At 39.7% G+C, this 23,278-nt stretch overlaps 1 protein-coding gene across 2 annotated transcripts in view; it reads left to right on the top strand.

Annotated features, from left to right (window-relative positions):
* The window catches only part of LOC140714176 (secretory carrier-associated membrane protein 5), a 366,120-nt gene that overhangs the window by 289,963 nt on the left and 52,879 nt on the right, over positions 1-23,278 (top strand). The window contains exon 1 of one of the 2 annotated variants that reach the window (XM_073025051.1): positions 8,860-9,066. The exons of the other annotated variant lie outside the window; for it this stretch is intronic. The gene's annotated coding sequence lies outside the window, so the exon portion shown is untranslated. Of the gene's footprint in view, positions 1-8,859; positions 9,067-23,278 lie in introns of those variants that run through there. 2 annotated transcript variants of the gene reach the window in all.

The raw sequence follows: 23,278 nt of genomic DNA, 5'->3' as shown, positions 1-23,278 counted from the left end.
AGAGCAAGTTTCATGAGTCACTTACATTTATCCTGAACATGAGTCTCCTGAATGTGCAAGTACTGAATTTATTAGTGTTCCCCTGACTCTACCTACAGTTGGATTCCATATGAAATACAACTCACAAGACTCCATGGTATTTATAACTGGACAGTCTTCCACAGTACCAGTGTTAGGTAATTCATTGCATTTGAATGATCTTTAAGACTTAATATTTTTAGTTGATATGTTGATATCCTTTGAAAGATGGGTGAGTTGAGGGTATAATTTCAACATATTTCAACATTATCACCAGCAGTTTTCTTTATGAGGCATGTTCTAGTCTGTATGTACATGTAACCAAACTGCATTGTATGGAGCTTTGATACTATGCGGGGACTTGCTGAACAAACTTGGATAGTTCTGTCCAGCAATTTCATCCTTCAGCATACAGATCAGGGTATAGATAGTGATAAATTTTCTGTGAACATTTAAGTCATTTAGCTTCAATTATGGCTCATCACCTCCACCTTGTGATTATGGTTTGTAACTGCATCCATGCACTCTGATATTAAAATGATCTACTTTTGAAAATCAAATAAAATGCAGATGCTGGAAATTTGAAATAAAAACATAAATGAAGCAGCATCTGCTGAAAGAGAACCAAAGTTTACATTTCAGCTCAAAGTTCCTTTGTCAGATCTAGGTGAAACAAAAGTTGGGAATAGCTCCAACTTCAACAGAGAGTTCAATGTTTAGCAGATCACTGTGGAAGTCTCTGGGCTTTTAATTGATCTTGGTCTTTAACCTATACTCTGAGGTGGCTTATAATGGCCACAAATGGCATTGACCTTTTGATTGGAGAAATGCTAAAACAATTTCACAGTTCCTTCTTAGGATGTTAAGGACAATTAACATTGACTATTCCCTGAAGACATTAAGGCAGAAAGGAGAAACTTATCCATCTGGCAAAACTCAGGAGTGGGGTGATGTAAGCTGTCATTGGTTGGGTCCAGTTGGGTTTCTTGTTGGCTAGTTTGGTAAGACTCAACTGTTTTTGAGAGGGAAGCAGCTAAGACCTCAACATGTTGTTTGCACAACTGCCATTGAGAAGGAGTAAAGGAGTCTTGGGTCCCACACCACCAGGGACAGTCATGGCTCTTCAACTGTCAGGCTCCTGAACCAGCGTGGATAACTTCACACACCACAACACTGAACTGATTCCAGAACCGATGGACTCACTTTCAAGGATTCTACAACTCATGTTCTCAGTGTTAATTAATTAACTTTTTTTTTGTATGTAACACCCTGGAAAAGGTTTCAATGCTAATGTAATGGTCTTTCTGTAGAAGCACTGCTAATGTAATGGTTTTTCTATAGCAGCAGTGTTTGGGTTATGGCTAGAGATTACGGGGGCTTTGGAAAGTGCGCTGTCCAATGAAGGGCGTGTTTTTTTCTTGTTGTGTGCCTGAGACTGAGATGGTCTGGGTCTTTTGTTTGGCAGAAGATGAAGAAAGAAGATGCCAGAAAGGAGAGGTCGTAGACACCAGGACAGAGTGGGGTCGGGAGTCGACGAAGCCCAGGGGAAAATGGTGGAGGACCATTGGAAGGGAAACTGTGAGATCCAACAATGTGCACATTAGACGGTTTCATTAAAATGGGCCATTTTCTTTTTGTTTTACTTTGCTAACCCTTTAGTCAAAATAAGAATTATAAGGGTACATCATTTATTTGCATATGGAGTGCTGTCTGTTACTTTGTGGTACGGATTTGGAATGGGGTAACACATCACACAGCATTCACACAAACCGGAGGTTTTGCACCTCAATCTCATATGTTTAGTGGGGCCAGAGGTTGTCTTCCCTAGGCTTACGGAGCCGACAGAACCTTAGGGTTACATGTATTTTCACTGTTTGTCTCCTTTTACACTTTGATTCTATGTCAGTCGTTGAATATAGTTTTACATTGATTCTATTGGGGTTTTTTTGTTCTACTGTGAATGCCTGTAAGAAAATGAATCTCAGAGTGGTTTATCATGATATATATATATATATATATATATACTTTAATGAATTTACTTTGAACTTTGACATGTGCTTATGCAGTTTCTGAGGTTGCCATATGTGAGAGTAGAGATCAAACAGCATTGCAGCATTGGAGGCTCTTTTCTTTTCCTTGGGCCTTACATGTGGAGTTCTTGCATTGTGACAGCAGTGATATGAGTAATACATCCAATTTGGCTTGTGTGAAGTAACACCACAGGCCCCTCACAATTTTTAATTATCAAATTTCTTCTAATAATGATGAGAACACATTCCACCCATTAAATCAACCTGTCTCTGTGGAACCTGCTTCAGGCAAAACTACATTGACAGAGAAGGGTGACGGCATAATTGCCAGTGGTTGATACCACTGATAGCAGAGAATAGCAGAGAACTTGTGTACCTAGATATAAGAAGCTGGTGCAGGAAAGGTTTTGCAATTTGTTTTGCAACCATAGGCATTATAAATGCAAAACAAATCACTAATTTCCATTTGTAAAGTGCTAATTTACTACATTCTCTTGAATTCTAGTGGACTTTTTTTTAAAGGTGCAATGTTATTGGGAATAAGTAAAGATCATGACTCATAATGAAACTTCGACTGACAGATTCAGTGCATGAGACTTGCTTTTTTACCAAGTGTATGGTTTACATGGGTAATTAACTTACAAATATCTAAATACCAGCTCAAAGTAAAATTTTAATCATTGAATTAACTATCATTATGAAGCATACATGGGAAATAAATCCTTAACAGCATGGAAGTGTGTTGCAGCTACATTATTTAGCAGGATCATTGGTTGCATTTTGTATTTTGGATGCCTTTAAACTAAGCCAATAGGCCCGATCTCATAGGACCCTATCCCATGCCTATCATTATACTCGGCATTTGTGGCAATGTGGCCTCTACATCCCATCAGTTACACTGCTGCATTCTTTAGTGAAGCAGCAGCCAGTGAGAGTCAAAGTGCAACACAAATTAGATAAGTCCCCACCTCTGCACTAGCCCAAACTGGGAAGGAGACACAGAAGCCTAAAGTCCCACACCAGCAGGTATTGCCCTTCAACCATTTGGTTTGTGAACAAATCGGCACAACCCCTAATTGCTATTATTTAGCAACAATATGACCACATTGATCAATTTACACTAAATAGGCTTTTATAAATTTCTTGTAGAACTTGTGTACATGTTTAATTTGTGATCTTGTCATAAATGCCACTTATAAGATGCTATGTATCTGTGATGCTCCTGCAACTAAGTTTCTCATTGCCCCTGTGCATACTTGTACAGCTTGCATATGACAATAAACTCGACTTTGACTTTGTTATTCTGTCAAGAGCCTTTTCTACCTTGACTGTTGATCAGAAACATTTAGAAGAAAGAAAAACATTTATCTTTCTCTAATTAAGAAATATTGATAAAAATATAAGACTTTCTGTAATTTATTTCCTTTGTTTCATGCATTGTTCAGGATCTGGAGCTCACTGGTGAGGAAAGCATTTGTTATTCAGGCCAATTACTCATGATTCATATTCTTGAACCACTATAGTCTTTCTGGAGAAGGCGCTCCCATATTTCTGTTGAAAGGAAGTTTCTGAATTTAGATGCAATGACAATGAAGAACTGGGGCTATAGTTCCAAATCAGAATTGTGTGTGAAATGGAGAGAAAATGCAGGGGCCTAAAGTTCTCCTTATCTTTCTTGATGACAGATCATGAGTTTATGAGGCGATGTCGAAGTAACCAAGGCCAGTAACTGCAGTGCATTTTGTTTAAGGTGCACAGTTCAACCACATGTTTTGGGTGAGGGAGTTGTATTGTAGTGAACTGACTGCTGATCAAATGGCCTTTTTTACTTTGAGTGGTGCTGAGCTTCTTGAGAGTTGGTAGATTTGCATTCATCCAGGTAAGAGGAAAATATCCCATCACATTCCCAACTTCTACCTTATAGGTGGCTGAATGTCTTGGAAATGTCAAGGCATAAGTCACCTGCCACATATCCAGCCTGGTCTTGCAGCTGTGCGATTCATATGGTTAGTAAATAAGTTTCTGGTCAAAGGATATAGATAGTGGAGAAATTAGAAATAGTAAATTTAATGTTGAGGGTGGGTCATTAGATTCTTCCTTGCTGTAGATGTTCATTGCCAATCACTTCTATGCCATGAATGAAAACACATAATGCACTGCAGATGCTGGGGTCAAAGCAACATGCACAACATGCTGGAGGAATTCAGCAGGTCGGGCAGCATCTGTGTGTAACGCTTACCCAACAGGCTGGTATATGTCTAGGGGAAAAGGAGATCCAGCCACTCACCAACCCCACTTCCTGTACACGCAGGTGCTGTGAGAATCAAGTTTATGCCACGCGCACACACACCATATCAAACTCACACCGGATACCATTATGGAATACACTTCAAGATTTTACTAAAACTAAAAGAGTACTATGTAATACAATATATATGAAGGAAAAGAACATAAAGTAAAAGGTGCCAACTTATCAAAGTTCAGTCAGTTTAGTGCACATCGTTGGAGCTCAACCATCAAACCATTCGACCCATCGTCACTTTCCTCCGACCTCCACGTCCTTGCACCTGGGACCACCCTGGTGGTCGACCAAGCAGTGCAATGCACATCCACCTTCCTCGGCGTCTTCTTCCTGACTTCCCTGAAAAGACCATGAAAACCCCCAAGCTCCCAGCCTCACAAGACAAAATAACATTCCCCATTGGTCAACAAATGAATACAATCCCAATATCAGCAAGTCTAAAGCTAAACAACTGCGAGAGAAACACTTATCAAACAAAGAAGCATTCCTACTCTTAACAAAACAAAGAAGCCATTTTGATTAACATACACAGTACATTGTACAGGTGGAAATGAGCAGTCAACATTTCGGGCCGAGAACCTTCATCAGGACAGTCAGGCTTCCTCTTCCTCTTCAGTCCTGACAAAGGGTCTCGGCCTGAAATGTTGACTGCTCATTTTCACGGATGCTGCCCAACCTGCTAAGTTCCTCCAGCATGTTGTGCGTGATGCCATGAATGAAGTTGTGAATGAAATTGAACATTGTACATTTTAATTTTATAATGGAAGGAAAGTTAGTGATGAAGTAGTTAAAGACTAGGACACTGCACTTTCTTTAGTTAAGTCCTAAGGATGGGATGATTGTGCAAGGAATGAATCTAGCCATCAATCTGTTTTATACTGGATGCTCACTGACTTAAGCTACATGAACTCTTTCATTTCACACTTGGTCAAATGTTGCCTTAATGTCAAAGGTACATTCATTTCCCAGCAGTCAATTCATTTACACATTTGTTACATACCTCATGGATATCTTGTGACTGTTTCATGACTATGATGTAATTGAGTATTTGGTGAGTGTGATGTAATGGTCTTGTGATAGTGGGGTGATGCATTTTCCTGCCAGTATGAGGTCACATGATGTAATCTTTCCACCTGTGGGGTCATGTGATGGCCTATTCCAACAGGTATAAAACGGGGAAAGCCTGCTGTGACGCAGGAGTTTTTGTTGGGACGTTGTTTAAGTCGTCCGTTACTCCGTTATGCTGCGTAATTGGTTTCATGATGCAGTTTTGTTTTAAAGTGGAATTTTAATTCTTACTGTAAGGTACATTGTCGTTGTGCCGGCAGTTTTGAAAATCACTGCCAGTTATGTTTGATGTATCTTCGATTTAATTTTAAAGTCTAAGTATTGGAGAATGAAGATTTACTGAAGTATGGAAACTCGAAGGATCGAGTAAAGTTGGTGCCATCGGCGGTAATACAGGATCGACCTTATTAGATCTTCGTTCTGGAAATAGTAACCTGCATTCGAGAGAGCCCCTGCATTGTAAGAGCAGAAAGGATTGGGCGCAGTGTTATTCGACAAGGAAACGGTTAGTTCCTTCAAGCCGTTTTTATTTCCTTCATCGTAAATCCTTCAGGCAAGGCATATTTCGGCTGGGATCAGAAGTAAAGTCACATCGTCGAGGAATTAGTTACTTTAGGAAAGTCTCTCCTAATTGACTGTATAAATCATTTGGACTTTCACATTTATCACTTTAAGAACTGTGTTCACATTTATTGCTTTAAGAACTGTTCGAGTTGCCGTATAGCAGTTAACTTCCGGTTAAGTTAGTTGTTTGTTTACTTTTCATTTTTATTGACCAGAGTTTAAATAAATGTTTATTTGTTTATAAAAAAAACCTGTCTCAATTCTATATTCATTGTTGCCGTATTGTAACACATTTCATACTACCTTCATTCTATACATCTGCACAAAAGAGCACACCTGGTGGAGTGTGATGAATCATGGAGAGAGGTTGGACAAGCCAGGACTTGGTTGGTGTGTAGAAGATCGAGGGACTGCAAGCAGAGAGAAGGTAGAGTAATTTGTAAAGTGGTGCAAGTGCAACAACTTGAGTCTCAACGTAGACAAGAGTAAAGAGATGATTGGGGACATAAGAGATGAAAGCTAACTCATTCCTCTCACTGTACATAAATTGCTCCTCTATGGAGAGAACCAAATATCTGGGAGTGCATGAAACAGACAATCTCACCTGGTCCCTCAAAACCAGTCAAGAAAGTACAGCAGTATCTCCACTTCCTGAGAAAATTGAGGCAAGCAAGGCTCCCGCCCCAACACCATTCTAACCCATTTTTACAGCAGCACTAATGAGAGTGTCCAAATGTCCTGATTCACTGCATCACCATCTGGTACAGGAATCGCAAGGCATCTGACCACAAGTCCTTACCAAGTCCTGCTGAGAGGAACATTGGGGTCCCTCTTCCACCCATCTGAGATATTTATCAGGAGTGCTGCATACATGGAGCCCTTAGCATTGTCAAGAATTCCTCCTATCCATCCCACAATCTCTTTGACTTATTACCAAAAGGCAGCGCATACTGTAGCATTAGGAAAAGGATGGGAAGCAGCTTCTTCCCTCAGGCCATCAGATGACTAAACTACCATCACCCAGGTTTCATCATTTATGAAGCGCCAAAAATGTTATGCTGTTTACTTTTTAAATTTGAGTCGTAAATGCACTGATGCTAAATGTCAATCTTCTGAAATATATGTTAATACTTGTTAATTTATTTGCTGTAACATTACTGTATGTGTTGTGCATGAGTCATATGTACTGTGTTTTGCACCTTGGTCTAGAGAAATGCTGTTTCAGTTGGCTGTACACATGTTGAATACCAATAAACATGAACTTGAATTTATTGAGGCGTATAAAATCATGAGGGATTTAAATAGAATGAATACACACATGATTTTTATCCCCCCTGGGAAAATGGAATCAAACCCTGGAGGACATAAGTTTAATGTGAGAAGGGACCTGGGAGGTAACTCCATACAGAGGGTGGCACATTCCTAATGAATAGACCTCAAATAGTCAGGATGTACAACCACTCCTCCCTCCATATCATCTTTAACACAGGTGTCCCCACAGGTCTGTGTGCTGAGCCAATCGCTGTACACTCTGCACACACATGACTGCATGGCCAAACACCTGAGCAAGCACATCATATAGTTTGCCGATGACATGACAGTGGTGGGAGTCCTCACCAACAACAAAGAAATGGCCTACAGAGAGGAGATGGAAGAACTCAAAACCTGGTGCCAGGCAAATAACCTGATGTCAACAAGACAAAGGAGGTGGTTTTTGACTTCAAGAGAACTCGAACAACCCACACTCCCCTTTATATCGGTGACATAGCCAATGGAAACTGCAAGCAGTTTCAAACTCCTGGGAGTGCACATCACACAAAACATCTCGTCGTCCCAGAACACACCCTACACAATCAGGTTAGCTCACCAGACATCTCTATTTTTTTTGAGGAGGTTGAAGAGAGCTGGACTTTACTCAACTATACTCACAACATCCTACAGATGTGCAGTAGACAGCATCCTAACAAGCTGCATCAGTGTTTGGTAAGGCAACTGCTCTGCAGCGGATAGGAAATCTCTACAATGAGCAGCCAAAACTACCCAATGCATCACTGGCACCAGCCTATCCACCACCAAAGGATATATTGTGTTGAAAAAGGTCCAGTAACATCATGAAGGATCCCACCCACCTTGCTGATGGACTGTTTGTCTCACTCCCACCAGGCTGTGTAGCATCCATGCCAAAACTACCAAACTCAAAAACTGTTACTTTCCCCAAGCAGTAAGGCTGCTTAACACCTGTACCCACCAACTCCACCCACTACAGTATTTTATTATTTCCTGTCAGTCACCTTATGTAGAGACTAGTGTCAGCTTTATGGACATACAATCAATCTATGTATATAAGTTATCTTATTATTTATATTTATTTTGTTTTATTGCTATTGTGTTCTTTATCATTTATGCTTCTTTTGTGCTGCATCAGATCTGAAGTCACAATTATTCTGTTCTCCTTTACACTGTGTTCAGGAAATTAGATTACACTATCTTGAATCTTGAATAGATGGATCTAGCTGTCAGAGAAGTGGTTGAGGTAGATACAATAACTAAATTAAAGAGGCAAGGAGAGGGTACATGGATGGGAAAGGTTTAGAGTGATATGGCTAAATGGGAGTAGCCTCAGAGGGGCATATTGGTTGGTATGGTAACCCTGACTTGCCTCATACTTTTCCCCAGTTGCACATTTCTCAAAGGAGGCAACTTTACAAGTTTTCTTATTGGCTTGACTCGGTGTGGGGAACGTGTGACAGCCTCCTTAGAGTTCATAGATACCTTCCTACCTGGCCGGTGGAGAGGGCTGAGGTTGCCATGGTGACCGATGAGTGACTGGTACTGATGCTGGCAGATCTCGCGGGAGGAGTAGGGAAGGTGCCTTTGTTCTCGCGAGAGTTGCCGACCGGAAAAGGGGCCGCCGCTGGAAAAGACGCCTCCGTACAAGTCGGGCGCCGAGAGAGGCAGCGGGGCAGCCCGCGGTAGAAGAGACTGGAATAATACGGAAGATTAGGATGAAATAGCACAGCTCAGGGGCTGCGTTTCTTTCTCGCTTCCGCCTCTCCCGAAACACCTGCAAGCAGCAGCTTTACGGTAAGGTAGAGCCCCGTGATTGGGTCTGGCTAGCAACCGGCCTAGCAACCAGCACTGCAGGGAAGGTGCAGAAGTCCAATTGAGGGAAAGGACGTTATGCAATGCCGGCAAGCTGGATAGAACGACCAGGATAACCTTGCATTAACGCAGATTCGAATCACGGATGTGCACTAGGAGAGATTAAAATCAGATTTTTTTAAATCACAGCATTTAAAGGTTGATGTGCATGAGTGCAGATGTCAATCAATTTTATACAATGTAGTTGAGGCCCAGTAGTTTTATTTCAATTAAAATAAATTGGAAGGTAAACATGCATTATTGCAAATCAACAATGTGCTGTATAGTGGATGGAACTGTGGGGATTTATTGTATTGGAAATCACAGCACTGGAGAGTAAATTCAGTAAATTTTACATCAATATGGGTAAAAGCCGTAATTAGCTTAAAGCAGATGACTGGTAAGTGATAAATTATGTAATATAAAGCATTTCCTTGAAAGTTATCACTATCAATGTGGGTGTAGATTAATTATATACAATATACAAGATTGAAATATGTAAATATAATGAGAATTGACATTGCATTTGAGGATACTGGGTTATAGCAGGGATTTATTGTAATGATTGCTTGGTTTCAGTCTTAACAGAAGAAAGCATTGATAGAGCATTCATTCACATTTTAGCGCTGTAAATTGTCGTATAACTGCATATATTATTTTTTTCAGATGCAAAAGTGCATATTTTATCTAAGGTCAAGCTGGCATTTAAATCTGAGATGCTTGGAGCCCTGTGAAGCTCTAACATCATGATGTCATCTCAATCAGATGATTGATTTTTTTTAACTGTAGTCTCATATTCAGTACTAGCTAGACTAACTGTTTTCTCCAGCTGATCTTGGCAAAATGTATTGACAATTCAAAGCAGTTCATGCAAAGCATCTAAGAAAGCAAAAGTTAGTAGTTATTGTTTAATTCTACTTTTCTCTCCACAAACTGGCTGACCTATTTTTTTCAGTAGCTTTTTCTTCAATAAAGAGATGTAGTTAGATTTTTTGCTGAATAGAATAACATCGGCTATGATCAGAATGTTTTTGTGTTGTGATTTCCTCGTTGTATATTTCACGTATATTAACTGCAGTTTCTCAGCTTGCTGAATTGGGAGAGTGGAATTGGTCATTAATGTACAACTGTGGCTTATCAGACTGTCATTAGAATTCTGTAGGTTTTCCAGCTTGCTGGTTGTCTTTTGTTTCTTGTGCCTGAGTTGCAGGCAGGAAAAGTTAGCTGTGAAGTTTGCTTTTTTCATGTTAAAACTAAGCACAGCATCTTTTGTTCTGCAACATCAACCTCTCCCTGATCAATTAGCAGTGCAATATATAGGAACACAAATTTCATATTTGAAGGTAAAATGCATCTTTGGTTTCATGCTGGAGCAAATCATCACTGGTGCGGTTTGTACTTGCAGTGTTAATATGAGAATATGTCCATAAATAGCTAATCTGATAACTATAATACAGCCAGCTACTTTGTGAATTATTAATTTGTTGCATGTAATGCAGGCTATTTAATTCCTAAATAATCTCTAGCATTGTCCATGCTGAATGAAAAGAAGTACTTGTCTTAGACAATACAGGATTTGTCCACTATGATGGAGGAAGGGTGCAATTAGAAATTCTTTGTCTTGAATGAATTTATTTTGGTTGTAAGCTAAAAAAATGTTTGCTTTCTTCACAACTGTCATCAACAGGTAATAGCATGGAATGGCTTTGTTCAGTGCGGTTACTTTTGTACATTGCACTCCCCCACCCCCCTGAAATACTTTGCCAAACACTCAATTTATCTTTTTAGAATTTAGCTTTACAGTCTGACCTTGTGAGTTGACTGGACTGATCCCACAATTCTAAAGGACTTGCTTTTCAAGTGAGTCCATTTATTACTTATTTATTATTACTATTATTTGTTTTTTTTTGTATTTGCAGAGTTTGTCTTTTGCACACTAGTTATTTGTCCGTCTTTGCAATTTTTCATTGATTCTGTTGTGTTTCTTTGTATCTACTGTGAATGCCTGCAGGAAAATGTATCTCAGGGTAGTGTATGATGACATGTATGTACTTTGATAATAGATTTACTTTAAACTTGATGAATGATCCTTGTATTGCTTCTGTTCACTGTTTGTGATAAGTGCAGTAAATTACATTGAAAGCCACTGTTGTACATATAGAACCTCATGAATTGAATTTTATTCTTCATTTTATCCTGAGCAGCAATATGGTCATGTATTGGGCGGAACTGCAACTTTTAAAATAGGGGGGAGCATCAGAGGCAGCTCATATGAAATATGAAGTCATAATACTGGTTTTAATATTAGTCATAACAGATAAATTTTCTCCCCCCTCCTCTTTTTCCATTCCCTATTCTGGTTCCTGTCTTCTCACCCACCCATCACTTCCTTAAAGTGCCCTCCCTCCTTCCCTTTCTTCCATATCCACTATCCTTGCTTTCCGGATTCCCTCTTCCACCTATCACCTCCCAGCTTCTCACTTCATGCTCCCCTCTGTTTTCCCCTCTCTGGCTTCACCTATCCTCCTCCTCCTCACCCACCACCTTATTCTAGCTTCTGCCCCTTTGTTTTCTAGTCCTGATGAAGGGTCTCAGCTCAAAACATCAAGTGTTTATTCCGTTCCATGGATGTTGCCTGACTTTTGAATTCTTCAGCATTTTATCCATGGCTCAAGATTTCTAGCATCCGCAGAATCTTTTGTGTTTTAAATGTTCTTTTGATGATGATTGGGTGAATCCTGAAAGCATTTGCCTGCTTCTGTTCAAGCTTTTCTTCATAAAGGTAGTCTGATTCTTTGGATATCTGAGAATTACAAAATGGAGGAGTGTTATGTTAACACTGCTGCTTCTGCAAAGTTTATTCGGCATCTCGGAATGATCCATATTAGTTTTCATTTCAAGGTCATTCTGCAATTAAGTGGATGTAGTTACCACTGGCACAAGGGACTTTTTGACCTATAGCATCTACTTGATATGGTTGCGAGTGGCTTCTGAAGCAAATTACATTTAATACTAAAATGAAAACAGAAAATTCGGTGAGAACACAGCAGGTCAAGCCCCAACTGTGGGAAGTGTAAGAGTTGATGCCTTGGGCCGAAGGCGCTTCACCTATTTTAATTCTTTTGATCATTGTTATATTTATTTTGAGTGTTGTGTTGTGCTGGATTACAGTTGAATCATCCAATCCCTGGACTTGGTAAATCTGTCAGCAAAGTGGAGGTTTAGAGGTGCTGCCTGCATCTTGCCTGCATTTTATGTCTGACTTCTGCATATCTGTGTGTGCTCAGAAAGATGAGCTAACCCACAAGAAGGATTTTGTCAGTAGCTCCCTGGTGGCTAGGGATAAATAAGAGGTTTGGTCCATAAAATGGCAATCATTTCTAGATTTTAACTTTGAACTTGGTGATTGTGCTTAACCAACCCACCCCACCATATCCCCTCCGCATTATTGCTTATGGGCATTCCAAGAACTCAAGAAGCAACCGATTACAAATTCTGTAATTCTTTTTGATGTGCAGGATCTAAATAGCTGTGTTTTTGGCCCTGTTGTGTTGTGTTGACCATCTGCTTATTGTAATTGCCTGATTCTTGCAGCCCCAGGCCCAGTCTGTTTTCTGGAACACAAGCTCTAGTAGCACATTAAGAGCCAGCATGTCGTGTGGAATTTTTCATTTTCTTGGAACAGACAAAATATTTCTTACCTTTCATAACACCAGTCAAACACATGATTTTTAAAAAGTTTTTGTACTAGAGCATAAGAATGATATTAAATCAACCCAAGCCTGCAGTTTTGGCGGTTTTTTTTTGCGCTGGACTTCAGTTGTACCATTATTATCTGATTCTTATTCTCCTATGAATCATATTTGCTCTTTGAAGGTGGTTCTGATATCAGTCCATCACTATTTAGTATTTACTTTACCTGAGTATTTAATGATTTGTATTAACCAATGCGTTTGGGTTGGGACATGTGACTTGCTGCAAACTGTTTCTTATACTGGAAACATGCATCCAGAGAAGAGGGGAAGCAAAAACACCAACAATTTCATGTGATACTTGTAGTGTAATTTCTCAGAAATATTGAAATCCAACACACTTTCAGTGTCTGGAGCTTTCAATATATTTAGTGATTCAGATCAAGTAGATCCTATTTTCTGTAGAACTCCTACAGCACAAAGTGAGCATTGAAGCGTATAGTAGAAAATATTTCATAGTGGCTTTTATTTCTCTTGCACTCATAATCTCAATTGGGTTTATCACTGAAATATTGTATGGCATCAAATTAGTTGTTTTGTGATGGCAGTACTGTGCAAGACATTAAAAAGTTACTAGTAAATTACCAAAAAAAAAGTGTACCTGACTTTTCCTTTTAATGTTCATGGACTGTACAGAAATCTGATGGCAGAGGCCAAGAAGCTGCTACAAAAATTTTGATTGTGCATCTTTATGCTCCTGTACCTCCTCCCCAATGGCAGTAAAGGAAAGAGGACATATCCTGGAAGGTGACAGTCCTTAATGATGTGCCTTCTTGATGCACTGCCTTTTGAAGATGTTCTTGATGGTGGGAAGGCTGTGTCCATAATGGAGTTGGCTGAGCCTACAACTTCTGTAGTGTCTTTCAATCCTTTGCATTAGAGGCACCATACCAGGTGTGATGTAATCAATCAGAATGCTATCCATGGTATATCTGTAGAAATTTGTTAGTCTTTGTTGACATACCAAATCTTAAACTCTAAATAAAGTATAAAAGTAATGAATTAGATAGGTATCATATTTATCTTTTAGAATATTTAATCCCTTCCCAAGGGAGAATGTCTTAATATTTGCTCTGTCAACCCATTGTTCAGAACACCCATGTTTTTAGACCCACATCCATACTCCCTTCCCTCAACTTTGTATTTTCTGTGTAATCTTTGCAGAATATCACATTATTGATGATGTTTGAAGGTGAAATTCTGCCTCATCTCAGTGCTTTTAAAATTAATTGTTTAGCATTTAGATACTGTTTACATCTCTACAACCTATAAATTAAATTTTCCAGGATTGTTATGAATGTAAACTTTAAATGCAGGTGTTCTGCTCTAAGGTGTTTTCTGGGCTGACGAACAACACACATACAATTTGGGGATATCTTCAGGTTATCACCACGGTGCTATTATCTATTCTAAAATTGTGATATAAAATTGCCTACTTAGTGACCCAAGGATTTGGCAAAATTATCAGTCAGCAATTACTTAATTTTCTAATTTGCAGATGTAAATTTTAAAATAATTTGGTGCAAATGAAAACTTGCTGTCATGCCATCACGTAAATAAAGTTTGTGTGAAGCTAAGCATATAATATAACCAAAAACATGCTTTATGAATTTTCAAAATCTAAGTACAACAAATATAAAATTAATTCAGTAATTGTGACATGTATAATGGTATTCAAAATCAATTGTGAATAGAATTCCTGTAATCACTACTTCATGTTCTCTATACCCACAACCCAATAGAGCAGATTTTCAAAGCAATGCACATGAAATGCTGGAGAAACTCAGTCAGCCAGCATCTATGGTAATGAATAAACCCTTGACATGTTGGTAAAGTCTCTTCATCAGCACTGGAATGGAGGGGGAAGATGCTAGGGGACAAAAAAGGTGAAGGGGTGGAAGGAGAACAAGCTAGAATGTGATGGGTGAAGCCAGGTGGGTGGGGAGAGGATGAAGTAAGAAGCTGGGAGGTGAGGTGGAAAAGATGAGGACTGGAGAAGGAATCTTGATAGGAGAGGGGACCATTGGAGAAAGGGAATGGGGAGGGCAGCAGTGGGGAGAAGATAGGTGAGGAGAAAAGGTAAGAGGCCAGAATTGGGAATTGAAGAAGGGGAAGGGGTGGGTGGAGAATTACTGGAGGTTAGAGAAATTGATGTTCATGCCATCAGGTTGAAGACCACCTCGATGAAACATGAGTTATTGCTCCTCCAACCTGAGTGGCCTCCTCATGGCAGAAGAGGAGGCCATGGACCAACATGTCAGAACAGGAATGGGGATAGGAATTAAAATGGTTGGCCACCAGGAAATCCTGCTTTTTGCAGATGGAGCGGAGGTGCTCAACAAAGTGGATAGACTTCCATATGTTCATTTAAATTGTATTTTCTTGTATAAGTACATGTTTCATCTTGCTGTGGTAACTAAAAGCAAAGTTTAATTTCAGTTCAGCCAGTTCACTATTTGGAAAGTAGTAATTCAGCGCTGGATAGGTGTTTTGAAATGCATGTGTTTACAGTTTGCATAAAGTACTTGGAGGTAATAGATTTTCAATTTTATCCATTGCTGCAGTGGTTTATTTAATTGTGAAATCTTGACGATGTCTTTACACCAATGACTGTTTGATCATCACACTTTATTAATCTGTTCTTTTAGAGGCTCCTACTTTTTATTCAGGATTATGATCTAAACCTTCCCCTCAGTTTAGAGCTACCCCAATGTGGTTATCTGGATTTCTATTGATTATAGTGGTCATTACTACACATAAGACTAGCCTAATTATCTGCATTTTGCTTTGTTTTCTTTTACAAAAGATTTTTTTCACTTGGGTGCCATGAAGTGATTTTGCTTTAAATATGTAGCATAAGGTCTATCCCAGCCCAAAAGAGCCATTAAAGTCAATATTTTTGGCTCTTGGTCCATGACCTTCAGGATTCATGTAGGTATCTTTAAAAATGTGATGCTACTTTTGCTCTGCCTCCACCCTTTAATATGTTGAACTACATATTAACATCACCATTCCAACTAACTTTATCATCTCCATTCTAATCCTTCTATCGGTCCTTCTATCCATCTTTTCCAGTAATTTTCTTGTGACCTATATTAGGCACACTGACCTGTAGTTATTTGTTTTATTTTTTTAACATACAAAGAATCTAGCACCATGCTGTAGCTAGTGAGTATTGAAAAAGACTGCTTCATGTATTCTTGACCTCCTGATTCTTAAGTTCTCACCTACAGTTGCTATAAAAAGTTTGTGAATCCTCTGTCAATTACCTGGTTTTCTACATTAATTACTCTTAAAATTTGTTCTGGATCTTCATGCAAGTTACTATAATAGACAAACACAATCAGCCTAAACTAATAATATAAACATTTGTATGTTTCATGTCTTTATTGAACACATTGTTCAATCATTCACAGTCCAGACTGGAAAAAGAATGTGACTCCTTGTATTTAATAACCTGTAGAACCTCCTTTAGCAGCAATAACCTCCACGAAACATTTCCTGTAGCTGCTGATCAGACTTGCACAATGGTGAGGAGGAATTTTAGAACATTCCTCCATAGAAAACTATTTCAGGTCCTCGATATTTCTGGGATACCTTGCATGAACAGCCCTCTTCTGGTGATGCCACAGCATCTCAGTTGCGTTAAGGTCTGAACTCTGACTTGGCCATTCCATAACATTTTTTAAAAACCATTCGGTTGTTGATTTACTCTCATATTTCAGATCCTTGCCTTGTTGCATCATCCAACTCTATTAAACTTCAGGTAATGGACCACTACCGACATTCTCCTGTGAAATATCTTGATATAATTTTGAATTCAATGTTACCTCAATTGGAGGTTTGCAAATTGCCCTGGCCCTGAGGCAGCAAAGCAGCCCCAAACCATGATGCTGCTTCCACCATGCTTCACAGCTGGGATGAGGTTTTGGGGGAGCTGTGCAATGCCCTTTTTCCTCTAAACATAGCAGTGTGCATTTCTGCCAAAAAGTTCAACTTTTGTTTTGCCTATCCACAGAACAATGTCCCAGATGGATTGTGGAACATTCAGGTGGTCTTTTTCAAACTTGAGACATGCAGCAATGTTATCAGTTTTTTTTGGACAGCAGTGGTGTCTTTCCATAAACACCATTTTTGTTCTGTGTTTTTCTTAAAGTGGACATGTGAGCAGAGACTTCAAGTTTTAGAGATTTCTGCAGGTCCTTTGCTGTCGCCTTTGGGTTCTTTTTCACCTCCTCCAACATTGCATGTTGTACCCTTAGTGAGATTTTTCCAGGATGCTCACTCCCAGGGAGAGTAACAACAATACTGATTTCCTCCATTTGTAGACAGCTTATCTTGCTTTAGACTGATGAACACTCAGGTTTTTAAAAATGCTTTTGTAGACTTTTCCAGCTTGATCCATTTCTACAATTCCTCTTCTAAGGTCCTCTGAAATTTTTGATTGTGGCATGGTGCACATTAACAGATATTTCTGAAGAAGAACAGGCTCTGTCAGTAACCTCACTTTGTGTCTTTATTATAGGACAGGGCACCTCTACAAATCGTGTGTCCAATCTCACATCTCATTGACTGTGATTGTTTAAATGGTGTACTCAGTATTGATGAAAAGAAGTGTGTAATTTTGACTTGGATGAAGATCAGACCACATTTTATGAATAATTAATGCAGAAAACCAGGTAATTGAAAAGGGTTCACAAACTTTATCTTACAACTGTACATCTCCTAAACATCAAAGAATCGCTGGAGAGCAAACATCTATTCTGTTAGTGTTTACTACTTATTTCGGATGAAATGTTCCATGGCCTTGGTTAACCAAGATCCCTACTCTTATTATCTTTGCTGCTTAGCCTTACAGCTGCCTCTGAGCTTTTACTATCCAGCCTGTAAACACCGCCCATTTTTTCAGCTGTCAGTATCCTTCTGATAGCTGCTGACAATCTACTTTGTCCAGGTCCTGCTTTGTGCAGTTTGAAATTGGCCCTAACCCACCCCCCCCCAGTTGAAGACCTTAATTCTACAACTAACCTTGTCTTTTTCCGTTGACTACCTTGAACTTTACTGAACTAGAGTCACTTTTTCCAAAAGGTTCCTCAACAGAAACCTCTACGACTTGCCCATCTTCCTCCCTGAAGTGAAATAGAGTGCAGTTCCTTCTCTAATAGGACTACTTACAAGAGAAAATCTGCAAATGCTCTAAATCAAAGTAATACACACAAAATGCTGAAGGAACTCACCAGGCCAGGCAGTATCTATGGAAAAGAGTAAACAATCAATGTTTCAGGCCCAGACCCTTCATTAGTGACACTGGATGTCTGACAACTCTGGCAGGGTTTGTAAGATATTACTTTCTACAAAGTGAAACCCAATAGCATGAATGGCAGTGATGTTTCACTACCCGATGAACTCAATGCCTTCTATGCCGGCTTTGAAAGGGCAAATATAACTAAAGCTGTGAAGATCCCTGCTGCAGTTGGTGACCCTGTGATCTCTGTCTCAGAGACCGATGCTAGGCTGCCTTTAAAGAGGGTGAACCCTCGCAGGGCAGAAGATACCAATGGAGTAACTGGTAAAGCTCTGAAAACTTGTGCCAACCAACTGGTTGGAGTATTCAAGGACATTTTGAACCTCTTACTGCTATGGGCAGAAGTTCCCTCTTGCTTCAAAAAGGCAACAATTATACCAGTGCCTAAGAAGAATAATGTGAGCTGCCTTAACGACTATTGCCCAGTAGCACTCACATGTACAGTGATGAAATGCTTTGAGAGGCTGGTCATGACTAGACTGAATTCTTGACTTAGCAAGGACCTGGACCCATTGCAATTTGCCTATTGCCACCATAGGTCAGCGGCAGATGCAATCTCAGTGGCTCTTCACGTGGCTTTAGACCACCTGGACAATATGAACACCTGAGTCAGGATGCTGTTCATTGACTGTAGCTCAGCATTTAACACCATCATTCCCACAATCCTGATTGAGAAGTTATAGAACTTGGGCCTCTGTACCTCTCTCTGCAACTGGATCTTTGACTTCCTAACCGGAAGACCACAATATATGTGGATTGGTGATAATATCTGCTCTTCACTGATGATCAACACTGGTGCACCTTGGGTGTGTGCTTGGCCAACTACTCTACTCTGTCCGTACCCATGACTGTGGCTAGGGATAGCTCAAATACCATGCTGATGATGCAATGATTGTTGGTAGAATCTCTGATGGTGACGAGAGAGCGTACAGGAGCAAGATATGCCACTAATGTAGTGGTGTTAGAGCAATAGCCTTGCACTCAATGTCAGACAAAAGAGCTGATTGTGGACTTCAGGAAGGGTAAGACAAAGGAACACACACCAATTTTCAGAGGCATCAGAAGTGGAGAGAGTGAGCAGTTTCAAGTTCGTGGGTGTCAAGATCTCTGAGGACTTAACTGCATCGATATGTTGGACCAGGTTATAAAGAAGGCAAGACAGTGACTGTACTTCATCAGGAGTTTGAAGAGATTTGGTATGTCAGCAAAAACACTCAATTTTCTGTAGATGTACCATGGAGAGCATTCTGACAGACTGCATCATTGTCTGGTGTGTGGGGGGGATCTGGGAGGCGGCGGCTACTACACAGGACCGATAGAAGCTGCAGAGTGTTGTAAATTTAATCGGCTCCATCTTGGGTACTAGCCTACAAAGTACCCAGGACATCTTCAAGGATGCCTAAGAAAGATAGCATCCATTATTAAGGACCTCTTGCACCTCAGGCATGCCCTTTTCTCACTGTTGCCATCAGGTAGGAGGTACAGAAACCTGAATCTTCTTCCCCACTGCCTCTGATTCCTAAATGGACATTGAACAGGTGAACACTACTTCACTTTTTTAATATATATGTTATTTCTGGTTTTTTGCACAATTTTAATCTATTCAATATATGCACACTGGAAATTGATTTACTTATCATTATTTTTTTCTATACATAATATAGAACTGCTGCTGTCATTAACAAATTTCACAACACGTGATAATAAATCTGATTCTGATTATCTAAACACATTGCATTAAGATAAAATCAGTCAGCATTGGGAAAGTTAAAATTCCCCAATACTGTGTTTTATATCTTGCCGTGAGTTGCTTCCATGTCTATTCTTCTAATTCACTATTGGAGAGCCTATAATATAATATCATTCAAGTGATTGCTACTTTCTTATATCTTAAGTTCTACCCATATAACTTTAGCTGAGCCCTTCCAGACATCCTCCCTGAGTATGAAGTAATGCTCACCCTGATCAACAATGCAGTGACTCCTCCCTTTTTGCACCCTCCTCTAGCAGACCTGAAACTTTCATATGCTTGAGCTGTCAGACCTGCCCTTCCCTCAGTCAACAAGTTGGAAGAATAGAGTTGGATTAGGCCTGCTTATTGTGGAGGGGTTGAAGCCAAGTTTGGATGTAGTGCATATTTGCTGATGAATGGGCTTTAGACAAGGTAGGATTTTTTTTCCATGGGGTCTTCACGGTAGAAGTGAAGCAGAAATTTGAGCTTTGCAAGGCACTCATTGGATAATTGTTACCTGTAACAAAACTCCATTTATGTTTTGATTAAAGTAAGAACTTTTTTAATATTTGGAAAATATTTCAAAATGCATTACTTTAAAGTTTTATTTAAATTTGTTTTACATTAAATATTTCAAAGTGGAACAGGAAGTACATATTCCTGCAATGTGATGTTGTTTCATATATGTTTTGGAAAATACATTGTGTAGATTTGTTCTTGGTTACATTTATTCAATTTATTATTTGAATACTAATCCACATACCAATGCAATCCTACTTTTTGTTTCTATCTGCACTTTTAAAAAAACCTGAAAAACATGACTGTTGCATGGAATTTGCATTACATTTACTCAAATGAAAATAAGAGAAGGAAGCTGCACAAGTGGGGAAATTTAAATTATAAGGAAATGATGATGGAAATCCTCATCTTTGGAAAGAGACTTAACATTTTCAGGTGGAAGATCTCCTCCCCCTGCCCTGCCCTATGCCAAAACTCAAGATACAATATATAAGATAAACACAAAGTACACTGCAGATGCTGTGGTCAAATCAAGGCATACAAACAAGCTGGATGAACTCAGCAGGTTGGGCAGCATCCGTTCCTGCTGAGTTCATCCAGCTTGTTTGTACGGTATATAAGATGTTGCTTTGAAATGTTAGGGACCCCTTATGAAAATCAAATTTAGTTCAATTTAAGTTTAATTGTCATTCAACCATACATGAATACAGCCGAGCAAGACAATGTTACTCTGGGGCCAAGGTGCAAAACACAGTCACACACAGCACAAAACACACAGTACACTTATCCAATGGTAAGAAATAGGCACGCAATAAGCAAATCCAAACTCAAGCCATTCAACGCCGCTTATCTGCAGATGACCACAATAGAATTTGTCTTCTGCCAAGCGAACGCAGGGGGTGGGAGTGGTGGCGGGGTCAGCCCAGATGTTGCACTATGCTTCCCCCCCCACCCCCGAACTGGGTGGAGCACACTGGCTCCAATGCCTCTCTCCTGCAGGTTATAAACAGGCAACACCACAGCATGAGGCCCTGAGTCCATTGAATGCCGCAGAAATCTGGAGTTAGTTGCATTGCTCTTGTTCCTACTGTGAGGAAAATGTTTAGTCCTGAGCTGTGTATTTCCTGTTAAGAATGGCAGTTTCATAGTAGCTGCCCCATGTTTGCTCATTTCTATGCAGAGACATTTGTCAGCCCGAGAACAACTCTTCTCCGCAGATCAGCTGCAGTGAAAAAGTGAGGAAAAATACACTGGGTAACGCTAAATGTGTGTCTTTTCATGTAGCTTCAGTGTGAAATTTGCAGCCTTGTGATCTCACAGCATGAATGTGGGCCAATTGTGATCTCCTTTGTGGTGGCTTGTTGGGGAGGAAGCATTAAGAAGAGGGACGCCTCACGTCTTAATAAGCTGGTAAGGAAGGCGGGCTCTGTCGTGGGCAAAGTACTGGAGAGTTTAACATCGGTAGCTGAGCGAAGGGCGCTGAGTAGGCTACGGTCAATTATGGAAAACTCTGAACATCCTCTACATAGCACCATCCAAAGACAGAGAAGCAGTTTCAGCGACAGGTTACTATCGATGCAATGCTCCTCAGACAGGATGAAGAGGTCAATACTCCCCAATGCCATTAGGCTTTACAATTCAACCGCCAGGACTTAAGAACTTTTTAAAAGCTATTATTAATGTTTTTTGAGATAGTGATTTAGATGCATATCATATTTTTTACTGAGTTAAGTATTGTATGTAATTAGTTTTGCTACAACAAGTGTATGGGACATTGGAAAAAAAAGTTGAATTTCCCCATGGGGATGAATAAAGTATCTATCTATCTATCAATCATTGAAGCAGGGTTTAAGCCTAGTACGAGATGCACAAAAAAAAGCTTCAGATATTTTGACTACTGTGTGAATTCAATTTTATGATGAAACCATTGAGATTAGAATTGATACCCTTAAACAGCTCTTCACAGATTTGAGTATATCATGCTCCTCATTTTATTCAAGAAGATATACAATGGCCACTCTTAGGTAAAGGAATGGACCTCAGTGTGGACTTCTGCTGTATCCCATTCACTTCAAGATTTGACGTGTTGTGTTCATAGATGCTCTTCAGACTACCGACATGGTTATTTGAGTTACAGTTGCCTTCCTGTCAGTTTGAATCAATCTTCCCATTCTCTCTGACCTCTTTCATTAACAAGGTACTTTCACACACACAACTGACGCTCACTGTATGTTGATTGTTTTTCACACCATTCTTTGTAAATCATAGAGTATGTTGTACATAGAAATGTTCTGAGATAAACTACCTTTTTTGTTTGCACCAATAATCGGTCGACAGTCAAAGTCACTTAGATCACATTTCTTCCTCATTCTGATATTTGGTCTGAACTGTAACGGAACCTCTTGACCAAGTCTGTGTGCTTTGATGCATTGAGTTGCTGCCACATAATTGGCTGATAGATCTGTACATAAATGAGCAGGTGTACCTAATAAAATAGCCACAGAATGTATATGATGTGTCCTTCTGATCATTTTGGAACACCAGTTTCAAGCCTAAGGGAATCAAAGATGTTAAGCCAACAATGTCATTTCATATGCAGTGCCTTGAAAAAATGTTCAGCCCCTAACCCTTTATTTATATAACCATATAACAATTACAGCACGGAAACAGGCCATCTCGGCCCTTCTAGTCCGTGCCAAATGCTTCGCTCACCTAGTCCCACCTATCTACACTTAGCCCATAACCCTCCATTCCTTTCCTGTCCATATACCTATCCATTTTTTTTTAAATGACAAAATCAAACCTGCCTCTACCACTTCTACTGGAAGCTCGTTCCACACAGCTACT

Source organism: Hemitrygon akajei, chromosome 21, assembly GCF_048418815.1.
Source record: "Hemitrygon akajei chromosome 21, sHemAka1.3, whole genome shotgun sequence".
NCBI classification, from domain to species: Eukaryota; Metazoa; Chordata; class Chondrichthyes; order Myliobatiformes; family Dasyatidae; genus Hemitrygon; species Hemitrygon akajei.
The sequence above is the reverse complement of the archived record's forward strand: the minus strand, read 5'-3'. Positions and strand labels throughout refer to the sequence as shown.